Raw genomic sequence first — 16,186 nt, 5'->3', positions numbered from 1 at the left:
AGAGGAAAACTTTTGGTAGATATTATTTATAAAGTCATAAGATTATTAAAAGCCTTCATTTAAAAAAATTTAGAGCTATTCCTAACCAAGTTTTAGATTTAAAGCAGTGATTAGTAGAACTAGACTAAGGCTCTAAGAATCAAAGATTGTCACGAACTTTGAAAAAGACAGGGAAGTGCATCTAAATAAATGATTAAAACACCTTCATAACATGAAAAAACAAAAATTTTTCTGGGACAATTTTTAAATGTTCTGATTACCTGAATGATTTAGCGTTCTCAGGCACATGATTGTCTTGACGCTTCCTGAACAGAAAATAAGTGCAGTTAGGAAAAATTGTTCAATTAAACTACAATATCGCTCTCTACAAATGACAATTTGAAGTTCATTGTATATGGGGTTCACAATGCTGTATGCCCTAAAGAAAACCCAGGAAGTTACTGCTTTAGAACACACTACACTAAAGCAGTAAACCTTATTTTGACACTGGGTCCAAAAATAACTCAAAAGAGAAAGAAGTTACAAAAACTTCGCAGTATGATTTTCTAAGATATAAGATTTTCCTATCAAAACATCTTAGATTTTTAAAAAATAATTAGCCTGGTTCTAACTCTGCAGCAATAAAAAGTTGAGAACAGTGGGGTTTTTATTGAATCTATAGATTTGAACATTTAAACGAATAAACTTCCTTTTTAGGAAATAAAGAAGCAAATAAAGGAGTCCTCCAGATGACTGTGAATAGCTCTGGAAAATCTGACAACTTAGAAACAATTAAGATTTTAAGTCACTATTCAGCATCCATAAGCAAATAGCCAGTGTAGTAGCCAGAGAATTCTAAGAACTTCAATGCTCAAGTGCACCAGCTCTAATGAAAGCTGAGATGTTTTTTGATCAGCAGTATGGCAGTGCTTATCAAAGTAAGAAAGCTCATGCCCTTTGGCCCAGAAATTTCATTGCTGGAAATGTATCCTTATAGATGTACCTGCACATGTGTGCAAGGATTGCTTAAATAAAGTATGGCTACCTCATATCTCTGCCATTTAAAAAAATGAAGTACAGCTCTAAGTGCAGACATAGAAACTTGCCCAAAAGATAGTAACATTGAATGTCAAAAAGAAGCTACTGCACCCTTGGATGTGTTGAATAATCCCATTTGTGTAAATGAGAAACAGAAAATAAACAGAATTTCTGCAAGGATGCCAAACAGCTTTTAATGGCAGCTCAATCACAGATGCAGAACTAGGGAGTCAAAGGAAGGGGCAGGAAGCGAATTCTACTTTTCACTTTATCACTTTTGGTGATACTTGTTTTTGTTTATTTTTCCTAACATGTGCATGTTCATCTTTTTAGTAAAATATGGATTAAGAAAAAAGATGCCACCGTGCACATGCGCTGCACATGCCCAGTTTGCTTTAATATGGAACGCTACAGTGATAAGGATGATAGCAATTGCCCTAAGAGAAGAGAAAAGAATATGGAGGACAGAAGTCTCCAGATATTTGTAGCAAGCCATCTGTCATCACAAGTTCCATCTGTGAGAGCCATAGATTTGTAAAGTAGCCACTAGAAAACTAAACAAGCGTATTAACTTTAGTTTGTTTAAAGTTCTACTATTGAATTGAATTTTACCCCCCCTTCCCACCGGTGTTTTCCTATGCTTCTTCCTATAGGTACTAAGACAAAAACTGAAATAGAAGTGAGACCTTTCTAACGCTTCAATGCAAATTTACTTAGATCAGCTCCAGCAACCATGCTAACAAAAACAGTCCACAATGTCAAACCCATATTAGCTGAATTTTTTTAAATTAACTAAACCTTTAAGGTTCCTGTAGATACAAACCCTGTCATACTTTCAGAGGTGAATAACACTGTCTAAAATGGAAGTACGGTGTATTTCCAATTCAAGACAGAAACATGCATGAGTCTTTCCTTAACTAGGAACTGGAGCTTAAACTGAATAATTTCCAAGTTACTTTTCATATTTAATATTTTATCATGGAATTGATCTATGTATTCAGTTTCATTGCTAGTAATAACAGTGACACTGGCTGTTGTTTATTGTGCATTTACTACATGCTATACACTGGACTAGAGCTTCATATACATGATCTTATTTGATATGCAATAAGTTTTATTACACCTCTTTGACATCTGAGGGTGATCCTTAGGGAGGCTGAGTGTTAGTACCGGAATCTAATCCAGCTTTGGCTGACCTCTAAGCCTACGAGGTCTCACTGCTCAATCTACTCTACTGTTCAGTTTTATCGCAAGTTAAAACAAGACATCTTCAATAATACTTTCTCCTAAATATTTTCACTTGACTTTAATATATCCAATGATTGAATTTTTCATGGTTCTGGGAGAATATATGAGTCTTGCATGGCTGTAGCATAAAAAATTGCCCCTAAACGCTGTTTCTTAGAAATCAAACAAATCCATTAATTTAGATAATGTTCAAAATCTGTATTTTAAAGCATTAATGAGTACAGTTCCTTGTGAGAACATGATAAATTCTCATGACAGACAGTTTTTTAACTTTGTACCTTAAAAGGCATTACTTCTAAGGAATGTAAGAGCCTCACAAATGAAAATTAGGTGTAAGATCACTTCCTATTCATTGCTTTACATAGAATATTTCTTTTGCTTAAAATACAGATTTCAGGCTGAACAAGTACATACAATTTTATGAAAAAGAGCATTGGAATAATATATTTAATGGTTAAATAGAGTACAGTGATTTCATTTAGCAATGAGGTAATACCTTTATAATCAGATTTATTTAATTTTTATGGTTTACAGTAATAAATTAAAACCATTACACCTTAAATAGGATACGTAATTCCTATTCACAGGGGCACATCCTAAGACAGAGATGCACTGAATTAAATTTATACAAAGACAATAATATTAAAGAATAGACCACAAGATGAAGAAAAGTGATTTACATAAAATTCAAAAGCAGATATTTAATGGTCAGAACAAAAATTACCTAGACCATTTAGTTAACTGTTGTTGGGTTTAAATTTTAGGAGAAGGAGCTATCAGAAAAAGTCTTATCTATTATTTTATTTAAAAAATCAGTTTTGCTGATATTAATGTAGGCTCATCCTATGTTTCAATAGCATTCATTATCCAGAAAACTTTTAATCCTAAATTTTGATCTCAGTAAAAAAACCGCATTGACTCAATTATGCAAAATGCTCTGTCAGTTAAATTGGTTCCTTTTAAATTTCTAGGACAAGCTTACCTAAGCTGTCTTACAATTTTTATCATGAAATTAAGATGCTACCCGGAGCTATGCTCCTTGACTCCTGGTCGTTCAGGAAGAGCACCTTCTGTCTTTGTGTCTGAGCTCCAAGTCCCAGCAGTTCCACGGTCCCTCTGATCTACATCCCTCTGAACTGCACGGTCTGAATTTTCACCTCAGTGATAGGCTTGAGAATGATAGTTGAGTGATAGTTGAGTTACTAGGCAACTGGAAATCATTCTTATTCCACATGAACCTTTCCATTAGATTTTAAACGTGTTTGTGGATATCATAATCTCTCCACCACTACTGTTGGAGAGTCTTCAACTAACTGCTACCGGTAAAAATCCCTTTCCTTCTTGCACTTTTTGAGGAGTTAGAGATAAGGCAGATGGGAGAAAAATATAAGTAATTGGTCCTTCAGGGGTTCCGATCATCTTCGTGAACCATTACAAATGTGGACTCTTTTTGTTCATCTCCTGTCTACAGTTGCTGTATCTTGAAACTGAGAAGTTTCTGCAGTGTAAATTGTGTGCACCATACACATCTGTAACTGGGCAGGACGGGTCTGTCTCTTTAAAAAACCAAGCAGGATGTGGGAGTGTTCAAAAGTCTCTTTGCTGCTCTTCTTAAGTTATACAGAAAAAATGCACTTTAAAAACCTCAAGGATTTCAATGTTTAATCCAAGAGATGACAATGACTTTTGGCTTTTTTGCTAGGTGTTAGTTTTACTTAGCAATCTAACTCTACCAACAGTGGTATAATTCCCTGCGTTGCGTTTTATTACTTAAATGTATGGAAATGCTTGTCAATAGGGACACAGTTTCTTTGGACCTCATAAAATTACAAACCAGCAAATTTACCTTTGTAAAACCTGCAATTTTAGGTTAATTTTCTCATTGCAGATCTGCTTGTTGCTATAAAGAGCTATAGTAATGTGGTTAATTATAGCTACATTATTTCTTTACAACTGTGTAGATTCATTTTCCATATTCTCTAAATGTATGTCAGAGGTAAATTCCCAGTTTTTCCAATCAATTAGCATGCTAAAAAATGCAATATCAGAGCAATCCTCACATAAGAGAAAAGAGTCAGCTATCCTATCATTCTCTGAGATTTCTTTTTATGGTAACCAAACCCACACAGTCATTTTTGGCCTCATTGCCAACAAAGGACCGGTATTCCAAACACAGTTCTACATTCACATGTAAAATTTTCCCTCCTGTCCTTGAGTGCTATGCAGGGAGTAGAATACGTTGCTGGAGGATATGGCTTTGAGGTTCCTGTGGATAGTGCTCCAGCCCATAGGAGTCTTGGGTCAGTAAAGACAGGCATTGTCCAGCTGGCTCAGCACATTTTCCCGAGAGGGGTAGTGTTGAAAAAGATACGACCCTCTGTGTGGCTATACCAGGGGTAATGGAATGAAAGGGGCTGAGCAGAAGATAAAGATATTACATGGAAGACTTGCCATTTACCTAAACATGTCCTCTCGCTTGGCCACTCTTCACAGTCCCACTCAAATAAATTTGACACCCAGTTAAATAATTTCCTCAGGCAGACCTTTAGAGGAAAGGCATAGAAACAGCCTCTCGTATAGGCCTCGACAGAGGTCTCTTCAGGATAACAGCTGGGTGGGATTGGCAGGAAGGCAGGCTTGCTCTGCAGATGAATAAAGGCCCACAGTATCCTGGGATCTTTTGCTTAGAATAACATTATCTGAGAAAAAAAAAAAAACCTTTACCTCAGGAAATTAATCATCACTTGAGTGGTGGCAAAAGTCAAGTGAGCATTAAATAATAACATCCTAAATAATAATGGTGTAATATGACAGGTGACAAGCGCTACTTCTCCACTTTCAGTATGTTAACAATAAAACCTTTTTTATAGTTAAAGTGGTTTTTGACATTTTTTTGAGAACTGGATAGTAGTATACTTGTTAAGAAATATGTACGTCTTATGACAGTAATTATTGAACAAAATCTTAGAGGCTTTTTCCATGTATTTGCTTTTAAAATGCCAGAGAGTAATCACAAAATATTTTGAGAAACAGATGAGCATCTCAGACAACCACTGCTGTGAGAATGACAGTCCTACAAGTCAGTACCACACATGGGTCCCGGATGAGGGAAAAAAGCATCTACTAGAAAATTGTGCCTGGTGCCAGAGTCCAGCTGAATACAGACTTATTTCCACAGGATGGTTTTTAAAAAAGGCACCTTCCTGAGAGCCAAACTCATTATAAATGCTTCTTTTGTTAGGAAAAATCCCCGTAACAAACTTAGTTCTCCTTAAAACGAGCAAGTCACCAAAATGAGGGGGGTACTGTATGTTAGTTATATAAAACCCTGCCAAGCAGTTCAAAGAATTTTTGGGGAAAAGTAAAAATATTGTGATGATTAACCTCTACTCTGACGTACATTAAAATCTAATTTGATATTTAAAACCTAATGGAAAACTGAACTTTTTTTTCCCACGCTGGTGATAAGGAGGACATGATTGCAGATATTTGTACAGTTTGCCTAATTTAGTCAAGATATTTATGACTTATTTTGACTATCACCTGCTTCTTCTAATATTTTGTGATATGAGTTTTTGTGAAATTTTTTTACAATTATGATTTTGTTTTCCTAGTGCTAATGAATGTTTTCCCGTTCTGTAGCCAAAAGCAATTGGGATTTACTAAGTAGAATTTTACATGAAAATAAATTTTGTCAGAAAGAAATCCTCTTGAATAAGGGTATCTCAACTGAAGAAATTATATGAAAACTAGTCTATTATGAAAACCAAAATAAAACCAGACCAAACCTTCACAACACTTTCCTCTCTGGTGGCTGTACACTGCTTCTTCCCAGATTTGATAACAAAGTCAGTTTACATGTGGGCACACAGTAGGCGAAAATTACTTTTCAAAATGTAAAATTCAAGAGAATAAAATAATACATTTTAATTATTAACCTGTTATCCTCATATCAAAAAACTGCATCCCAGCCGTCTTTGCCTTCCACAATGCCAACTCTCCCCACAGGAACTCACGCACAACTTCTGGGAATCTGAAAGATGAAGAATATTTTTTAAATGATGATACTCATAGTGACCTTTGTAGGTATGCTTATTGCTCATTCACAGACACTAATTTGGAACTGGATCTCTCAAGATGATGTTTTTCTCAAGAAAAAAAATTCCTTCCTTTTAACATAGTTTAAATCTTTTGAATAAGTACTTGTATTCAAAGAGAATTGCCTGTAACTGTGAAAGCAGAGGCAATTAGAAAAATAATGCTAGCATTTTCCTAAATAACACTTAATGTATTGGAACTAGAAATCACACCATTGCAGACCACAACATAGTTCTGCCTTGAAGCTGAGATTCCCACAGAACCTTCTAGTGCATCACCAACTGAACTCCACAGGGCGAAGTCTCAGAAAACCTCAAAATGAATTCTCTTCTATGGCTTATCTCAGCAATGTTCTGTTCTGTGCTACAATTAATTTCTGAAATAGGAAGCTAAAACCAACCCAAGTAAAATCTTGAGACTTAACAAACCCTATTCAGTAACAAAGAAGGGACTTTCTCATACTTAGAATTAATATTTATCGAAATCTGATCCAAAAAAATGCACAGAAGGTCAAACTAGTTAATCCAAATAGATTAATCAAGCAACAATCTTAAGATGGCATATCTCCCACTATAAAAGGCCCATATAAAAATATTATTTCATTACCCCTAAATGGTTATTGTGTATCTGTTCATTTTTTCAAAGATACTCCTTTTTCTTCCAGAAAAATATTACTTCACAGGAAGGACTAAAGCATCAAGACATGACAATTGAAATGTGCCTTAATCCAGTGCTGCTTCATGTGAGCAGGGCTTAAAGGAAGAAGTTTGCTTTAATGCTCCCCTCCTCTCTGCACATTGCTGAAGTAATGCTTCAGGACACCCTGTGCACTTTGAGACATGAATCATTATAAGCAAGAAGGCCCACTCAGTTCCTCAAAAGACACAAAAGGCGCAAAAATAGCTTCTGCAATTGAAGCAAGAACCTCGTCAGCAGCCAGATGAATGTGGGTGGTCAGATAAGCTTCTGTTGCTGCAAAGGGCAAATTATTAAGCGAAAGCTAGATTTTCTTCTTTAAACTTTGTTCTTCTTGCCTCAAGTCAACTATTTGCTGGCACTCAAAATGACACTTGATGAGCAATACTATTTTCAAAATTAAGAGCTCCATCAAAGCCCAATAGCATGACTGATTTAACACCAAGGGAATCATGGTGGCACCTTAAAAAAGATGCAGATATTCTGTAAGATAATTAACTATATCTACATTTTTAACAAACCAAATAGTACCTCTTTTTTAAAAAAAATCAAGTTGATGTGCTTAAAGAAAAAAAAAGTAAACAAGAATAAATCACTGAGCTATTTTGCATTTTGAGCAAAATTCACCCAAGACATACATGGGCCAAGATGCTACAGATACAGGTTTTTATAGGGAACGATAACTTGCAGTATTCAGTAACTACCTATGACTGGCAATCTCATAGCCAGTAAACCAAGAGGCAGGAAGGGAAGAGGAGAACATAATCCTCAGAAGCCCAGCACTGACACCCTCTCCTTCCAACTGGGTTGCAACCCAACCGGTTTCTACCAACAGCTTCCACAGGCAGAGCAGAGCATGTGAGTGCCCCCCAGACAAACTGTGACAGGGCAATGCTCCCACTTCTGACTCTGCTTTTCCAGTCTTTCTTTCAGGACTATGCCCACTGGAAATAGGAAACACTCATCACATGCATGTATGTCTGGAATTTGAGAATGCAGAAGATTCCTCTTTTCACTCAATAAGAGGATTCAAAATTTTTTTGTCACATGGTTTACAGTTCAAAAACCTCTTGAATATTTGGTTTTCCCTTGAAGAACAAAAAAGCAATGGTAATGATGCTGTAGTTGTATTTTGGCTCATGGAAGCTTCCAGGTGATTTTAAAGCAAAGATCTAGATGATATTATGACACCAATTTCAGTGATTTTGCATAAACCATTTCATTACAAATTGTAATGGACTCTACAAGGGAGGTAATTACTGTTACTGTTGCAAAAAAGATAGGGAGATAATCATCTCAAAAATTGTTTTTGCATTAATTTTGAGTTTTTTGTGTCTCAATTTCTTCACCATAATAAAGGAAAAATCTTTCCCAAACAGCTCTTGGGTTTTGAATGTAATATGACAACTCATGCTTATGTCCCCTAGGAATCAACAGTTCACATAGATTACTATTGAACAATGGAATAAAAGAAAGAGGAGATATTTTCATTTCTTTAACTTTACTTTTAGGTCATTAGATTCATAAGAAATCACCATGCAGTGAAACCTTAATATTCAATAAAACTAACAAGTTTTCAGAAAGTAGTGTTAACAGATCATGTTAAATATCCCCAGGTCATTTAAAATTAATTCCTAAATATGAGGTGAAAATTATCTTCCACCTAGCTAAAAGTGCAGACTGATTGTTTTTCACCTGCAGGTTTATAGGAAAGCTTCTTACAAATATTTCCCAATCTTCGATCTCCTATTTGAAACAAAACACTTGCAAAGTTTGAGTGCTATTGTTTCTATCTAGTGGTTTCTCAGCCTTTCTACTCTTAGGAAAAGAAAAAAAAATCCTGGGCATTAGATACTTACTCTTGGATGCCTGCAGGTTATTATCGCTAAGCTAAGCAAGGACCACATTGAGCTGTGATGAGATAGGTAGGCAGGCAGGTTGACAGAAAGATAGATCCATAAATGGATAGATAGATATTTAAAAACATTCATTGTTGGTAGGATACTTTATTATTTATTATTTCAATTCTCTATTCCAAATTATTTTAAGACAGGTTATAGTTTAATATGACTTTCTGATAAATCTTGGAACAGGTTAAAGTTCATCAATCAACTTCCCATGCAAAGTAAGTATCTTCCAGTATTCTCATTTATTTCTAAGGTTAAACAAAAACACATTAAAACACAATTTTGGTAGAAGAGCTGCTAAGATAAACCAGTTACACTGTAGAGGAGAATTGTCACAATTAAAAATATTTTTCATTAGCATTAACTCTATGAAAAAGTGGAGAACAGGACCTGGAAACAAGATATGAACCTTATATAGGACATGTTTAAAAGAATGACTACTACTCTTTGTACACTGGAGTAAGGCTACTTTTATTTACAGTAGGGAGTACAGGAGAGTCAAAAGCAATAGGTAAAGATGGGAGAAGGGTCCTAAAAGAGAAATGCAGGTGTTCAAGATACACTTTATCAATTTCACCAGCTTTTTGTAATGAGGCATCTTTTCCCAGTACCCACACACAAAAAAAGAAGGTGGCTCTAACTAGGTCCACTGTTCACTCTGGCCAGGTAAGAGGTGCCCGGGAAGTGGTAGAGAGGCAGGCATAGGCTGTGAAGATCCACAAACACACAAACGCACTGTGATCTGTATAATGACTATAAGCTTAGATCTTCAGAAACAGTTTTGATATGAAGGCAAGGATTGGGGTTGGGTTTTGAATGTACAGATGAAGAAAAAGGGTGAAAGAGATCCAAGTAGGAAAGGAGAAAAGTGGTAATTCTGGAACAGGGGTCAGTTCATTACTGGGACAAAAAGGTGGAAGGCTTTGGAAAGACAAAAATGTATATGGAAAAAGGAAGTGTTCACAAGAGGAGGTTGGGACAGACTGAGTCAAAATTTACCTACTCTACCATTTTGTTGAGGGTTCTGGTCCCAGAATCAGCCTATAAAAATGGACCCAGAGTTACCTTTGGTCAACTGCTGCATGTCAGCAGATAGTTGGTGCTGGAGCACAGAAAAGATACCAAATAAAGCACCGTGTAAACAAAACCACTAAACAACAACAAAAAAACAGTAGGTACATACGAATTCGTGATTGTAATTTAAGCCTCCTTAACTAGGGTTCCTATTTTATGACACTTGTAGACATGTATTAGAATGTCTACTCTGTGCTAGAAAATGGGCTAAGTTTACAAAGTACAAAAAGGGAAAAGGTAGGCTCTACATTTAAGATCTCTGCACTTAGGCGGGAGGCATTGTGAACAAATGAATTCGATATGCATTTTAGGCATTTTTATGTAAGTATAAACAAACTTTAGGGCGACCACAAAAGAAAGAATGGTCAATTTTATAAGAGAATTAGAAAGTCTTTAGAAAGGCATTGATACTGAATCTTTAAAGAAAACTATGCTAATATACAAAGTAAACAGTTCTCAATGTTAGGTTTAGAGATAAACACATTTGTCAGATGAAATAAAAATAAAAGACTATCATTCCAGTTTCTCTCTAGTTCCATGTATTTTATTTTAGTGTGGTGAAATGTTGGTCTATGAGGATGCTTAGGGAATAAGGTGTTCTCACTAATACCACTTTGTGATTAGGTAAAAACCACAGAGAAAATAATTTTTTTTTTTAACATCTGCTAATGATTATCTTCCAAAGTGCATTAGCCTTCTCCTTCAGTTAATTACAGTCTCCTGAACATAATTTAGCCTTTCTTTGATGATTCAGGTAGTTCTTACTCTGCATCTGGACTGTGCCCATCTGGTATTGGCAATGCAAACTTCTCCCCACATGTGTTCTTAAACACGTCATGTTTTCCAAGATCAGAACTGTAACTTAGGTTTGTTTTCTTGACATATTAGATATCAAATAATTCATATTTAGCCTGTTTTAGGAGCAAATATATAATTATCCACTTCTCTCCCCACTGATTTTTAAGCTTATTCTAAATCAGGGAGTGTACTGTGAACAAGTTTAGAAGTCACTTGCCAACTAATGGAACAGAATCCACCAGTCAACTAACAGAAGAGAAAGCTAAGAACCCGAGACGTCAAAGGTCTTGCTTAAAGACCCCCCGGTCATTGTGTTCAGTGTGGGCTATGACTTAAGTCTTCAAAATTTCACGTCAGTTATTTTCTACTATTCTTACTACTTCTTCTTATTGAAAGTTTATCAGTTTTGCCCTATTGCAGAAACTGATTGAATGAGTAAAGGAATGAAAAATGAAGAATAAATGATACCAAACTTAAAATGAGCAAAGACATTTATTACCCATACTTTAAAGTTAATCAGTCAAAGAAACTGAAAATAACAGTAGCTAAAAGCCAATGCTCCACTGAACTGCTCATCAATTTTCACAGAAAATAAAATAAATTTGTGAAAATTTTAATTTTTTCCAAAATAAGTAAATAAATGGTAGCAAACCCACTTGCCAAAATGATCAATTTCCATAAGTTGGCCATCATTTTGTATCCAAAAATAACTATTTAAGTCCCAACAATTTTTCAGCATAAGCTATTTTATGTTACCAGGCTTCTTATGCTCTTATAATGAAAAACTTTTTAAAGTAAATATTTTAAATCGAGTCGTGAGATCATCTTCCCCAGAGCAAGGACAGCTCTCTCACGGACATTAGTGGAGGTAAACCTTTTGGTTCATATACGAGAATCGCACCAAGGAAGCCTGCGGAGACAGGTAACCCCACGTCACAGGCATTACTCCCATAGAATGGTGTGTGCTGCCTTGTTTTTGCCAAAAGTGTGGGGCCAATTAGATGTTTTGTATAATTAAAAATCTTAAATTTTGTGTTCTCACTTGTGAGAGATTTTTATTTTTATATTCCCATTTTTATTTTTCTTTCCCTACCTTTCAATTCCTCTGTTCTATCCCCTAATGTTGAATGGTAGGTAGGTAAATATTTCTGGCCAAGCTATCTTAAATATTTATTCTTTAACTAAATATTTAGAGAATAAAACCAAAGGAGGACTACTGGACTGCTTTCCTCTAACGAGGACTATGACATAACAAAGTCATAACCCTAATGGATCATTTTGCCACGTTTCATTTTATCTTTGACAGGGCTTATGTTTACTATTTGGTTGCTACAGGCATACATAAATAAGGTCATGATTTTTTCTCCGATTTTCATTTTATGCCAGGATGTGCCAAGATTAGCACAAAGAAAGGCCAATGTTAATTTTGGATTATATAAACAAAACGAATAGGGAAATCAAATCATAAAATATGCATTATATTTATACGTGTGCATAAAACAGGCTGACTTTGCCTGAGGGAAAATCCATCTCATAAGGAAGAGCCTTCTACATCAATGGAAATAATATCAAAAGCCATGAAAGTGCACAGCTGAAAAATTGAATTGCATTCCTTATTTCATGATACAACTGATTCTCAGATATGGTGGAAAAACATTGTCTTCAGTCTCCCTACAAGAGGTCTATACTTAATAAAGATACCTCAAAAAGATATCAAGGCAAAACCTGTGACATATCATATAACTTAACCAGAAGGGCCCTATCCACCTCTAATAACTGAACTGCTGAGATAATTAATTCTATCTCCTCTCTTGAAAATTTTACAGGAAGTGGAGAAATTAACCCATGCACCAATGTAGAGGTATACAACCTTAGTACGTCAAACTACAAATCTTGATTCAACACTGTCCCAGGATGGGTGAGGCATATAGGGTGGGTACTATCCCTCACAACTTTAGATATGGACATAAAACTAAGCATACAGCAAATCATTTCATCACCAATTATTGTCAATGAGTTCAAGAAGGCATAGGATCAAAGGGCTTGAAAAAATAGGTAATACTCAACAGAAGCAAGTGGTCCACATGGAAGCCACGCTCTACCCAAATGAAGTAACCAGGAAAGCTTTAAAATGATGTGTGCTACATCACTATTCAGGTACTGCCCTGGCACTCTGAAAAACTCTGAATGACATTCATATTTGCAGCCTCATTTTGGAATATATCACTGCATACAAAGGTTAAACCTAGAAAAATACCCAAGTTTCAAGCAGGTATTTGTAAGAGACTATTGGGCAAACTCTTTCCTTTATTTTATCAAAGGAAATTGATGTTGATTCTATGCCACATTTTTTTTTCTCCAGTTCAGTGGTTTCCCAAAATATGTATTGCTTACTACTGTGGACAAGGCAAGGTATCTATTCTAGCTTACTGAGTAATTAAAAAAGAACTGTGTGGTTTGGATTTTTAGTGGTTTATATAAAGGGAAGACACATGGGAGAATTTTATCTGGTCAATATCAAGAAGAATTTTATTTTTACTGAAAACTGGCTTCATCCATATACATTTTAAGCTAAATTTGGGGCCTTCCTCTAGGAAGTATGAGGCCTTTGGACATGTATTTTGACCAATAACTTTTCTAGCTTCAAGTACTATTCCTACCTTTGCATCCCACTGTCTCCTACTCACACCGATATGTGCACACACACCCTCCTCAATAATGGGGACTATTACAAAAATAATAAATGTGGCTGGAGACTTGTTTCCAAAATTGAATCTATTTATATATTTCAATATATAAATTGAAATTTGAACAGCACAATTGTGAAAACTAATTGGTTCCCGGTATATAAAAAGTAATGTGGAAACTCCCCAAATACTTTCTTTTCCTTCAGCTTTCAGCTGTATTGATTTCAAGAAAAGAAAGGATTTTGTAAATACAACAGAAGAGGCACATATAACAAATCAAGAGAAACATTAATTATTTTCCTTCTCTAAGGAACTGCCTATGAATAATATGGAAATAATATGGTCAAATTATATTATCTTTGAGACATGGTCGAATTTCCAGCTACTGTCAAGGCTCAGCAGCAGACATAGTAAATGTATCTGACATATTCTTGGATGCAGATAACTTACACTGGCAGATCCTACACACAAATCCTGTGTAGTGTACTGAAGGGACTGGATGCATGTTTTTTATTTGTTGAACATCCATAGGGTATAAAATCAGATTTGGACACATGTACTTTAACAAGCTTAGAATCCATTTGATCAGAAAGCATTTCAAATATCGAGTCAATCTCTACTTTGAAGGTATAAGCATCAGCTACCCTAAAAGGTACCAAAAATTTAAACTATCAATTAGAGTTTAAAAATCATTTTTGGTGCCATTTTGATTAACCAATTATATGTGATTACTTTGATCTTTGTTTTCAAATAAATCCAAATGTTAGAGAATGTGTGTTTGGGGGTTCATGATTACAATGAACATTGACCAATATCCAATATGGCATATTGGCTTACTTTCTGTATTATTTGCATACATATCAATAATTTAAGAATACAATTTAAACAGTGCAACCAAAATAATTCACCATGAAACAAAATTAAAATTAATTAAAAAATACATGCTTTTGTTTCAGCTTTGAAAGCAGTTTGCCCAAATCTGCAGGCTCACAAATGGTCTTAATTCACACACTATTTATTGACTTCCCATTTACTGACATTATTTAGAATCACACTCTCTTTCTCTCTGAGATATCATAAAAAGGAAAAGAATTTGCCTTAAAAATCTTATTACAGATTCTTCCTTAGCACCTCATCAATACAAACAAAACTGGAGAAAAATAAGCAAAAACAATTAAGCAAATAAAAACACAGAGATGATTACAGAATTAAATATTTTATCATATTGTCTAATTTATCCAGCTTGCTCTGATTTCATTAAGGGCCTTAGACAAGGTGCCAGAACTAATTTTATTACAGCATCTGCTCTCTGGTTTTAACATGGTGTAAATTATTTGGACAAGCAAAATATAATATGTCTTTTAATCAATAGCTAGCAATACAAAATAGAGAGGAAAATGCTTTAATAGTATGTTATGTATGTGCATTTTTTTCAAAGTTTATCATTTCAACCTCAGAATATCCTTCTAATGTGAGAAGAGCATGAAGAAATTGAGGCTCAGAAAGTTTAAGCAACTGTCAAACAATCTCTTAAAGATTACACCATTAGCAAGTAGCTCCCTGGCCTCCTATCTCTGAGTGCAAGGCTATTTCTGTGGACCACAAAGATCCTACCAACAGGTTCTAACAGAGCATGTGCGGGATTTGTGGGCAGAAAATAGAGGTTTAAGGTTCCCCTCTGTCATGGACTATATTGGGTGGTTGCCTCACTTTCTCTGAGCTTGAGTTTCCTCATATGTAAAATGAGAAGAATAAAGGTACTGGCCCCACTTTTCTATTACTCTATCATGAGCCAAAAATTGAGATGGCATGTGAAAGTCAGCTGTCAATTTTAAATCACCAAATAGTAGATGTTGTTCTTGTTGTTAATACTAGTGAACAGAGCAGTTTTGTGGCTAAGAAACTAAAAAAAGAAGAAATTTAAAGGCCTGTGCTCTAACTAATACTTCCTGTTTCACTGAAGGTCCTGAGTAAGTTCTAATAACATGGTAACAGTCAGAGAGCTTTTTACACAACAGAATAATGTTATGACTCTACAGTTAATCAAGGTTAGCCAAAATCAGCAGTCAACTTATATTCATCTTATTCATCCATTGAAAATCATTTTTGCATCTGCCCAACAGTGAGTTTCCATTGATGAGGGCCTGCAAAGCCTGAGAACTCTAGACGCACAAGTCCTGCTGTGAGGTGGTGGGGAGATGAACCAGCCCTAGGGAGGTTTACCGCTCATTTCGCCCAAATGTCGCAACATCTCCAACCCAGAAGCTAAAAAAGGCATTATTTCAGCTGTGCCTGGCATATCCTACACTAAAAAATAATCTTTGGTTTAGTAAATGGGACAGGACACATGGGAAAAAAAACCCAGTCAGGATTACTGATTTTCTTAATTGTAAGGAACCAATGACATCCTTAAGAGCCCTTAAAATTCACATTTGCTTAGTGATATCTAGTCCATTAAAGTGACAGGGTTCTGCCCTTAGAGACACACGGCACGTTCACCACTAATATTTTTCTAGATTTTGACCACAGCCCTTTTGACTATTATGATCCCTTCTCTGCAACTTGTTAACAATAAAAATCCATTTTTCAGAAACTGTATATAAGTGAATAGGACAGCAGAAACAGTGTAATAAATAAGCCTCTGGGAAACCTTCTTCATTA

The 16,186-nt window shown here is 35.4% G+C and overlaps 1 long non-coding RNA gene across 1 annotated transcript in view; it reads right to left on the bottom strand.

The window, feature by feature from the left end:
• Positions 1–311: 311 nt before the first annotated feature.
• The window catches only part of LOC118923242 (uncharacterized), a 154,916-nt gene continuing 139,041 nt past the window's right edge, over positions 312–16,186 (bottom strand). The window contains exons 3-4 of the long non-coding RNA XR_008992736.1: positions 6,204–6,298; positions 312–4,964 (exon numbers count right to left, since the gene is read on the bottom strand). This is a non-coding gene — a long non-coding RNA (uncharacterized LOC118923242). The remainder of the gene's footprint in view (positions 4,965–6,203; positions 6,299–16,186) is intronic.

Source organism: Manis pentadactyla, chromosome 12, assembly GCF_030020395.1.
Source record: "Manis pentadactyla isolate mManPen7 chromosome 12, mManPen7.hap1, whole genome shotgun sequence".
NCBI lineage: Eukaryota > Metazoa > Chordata > Mammalia > Pholidota > Manidae > Manis > Manis pentadactyla.
Note: the sequence above shows the minus strand (reverse complement) of the source record. Positions and strands in the feature narration are given on the sequence as shown.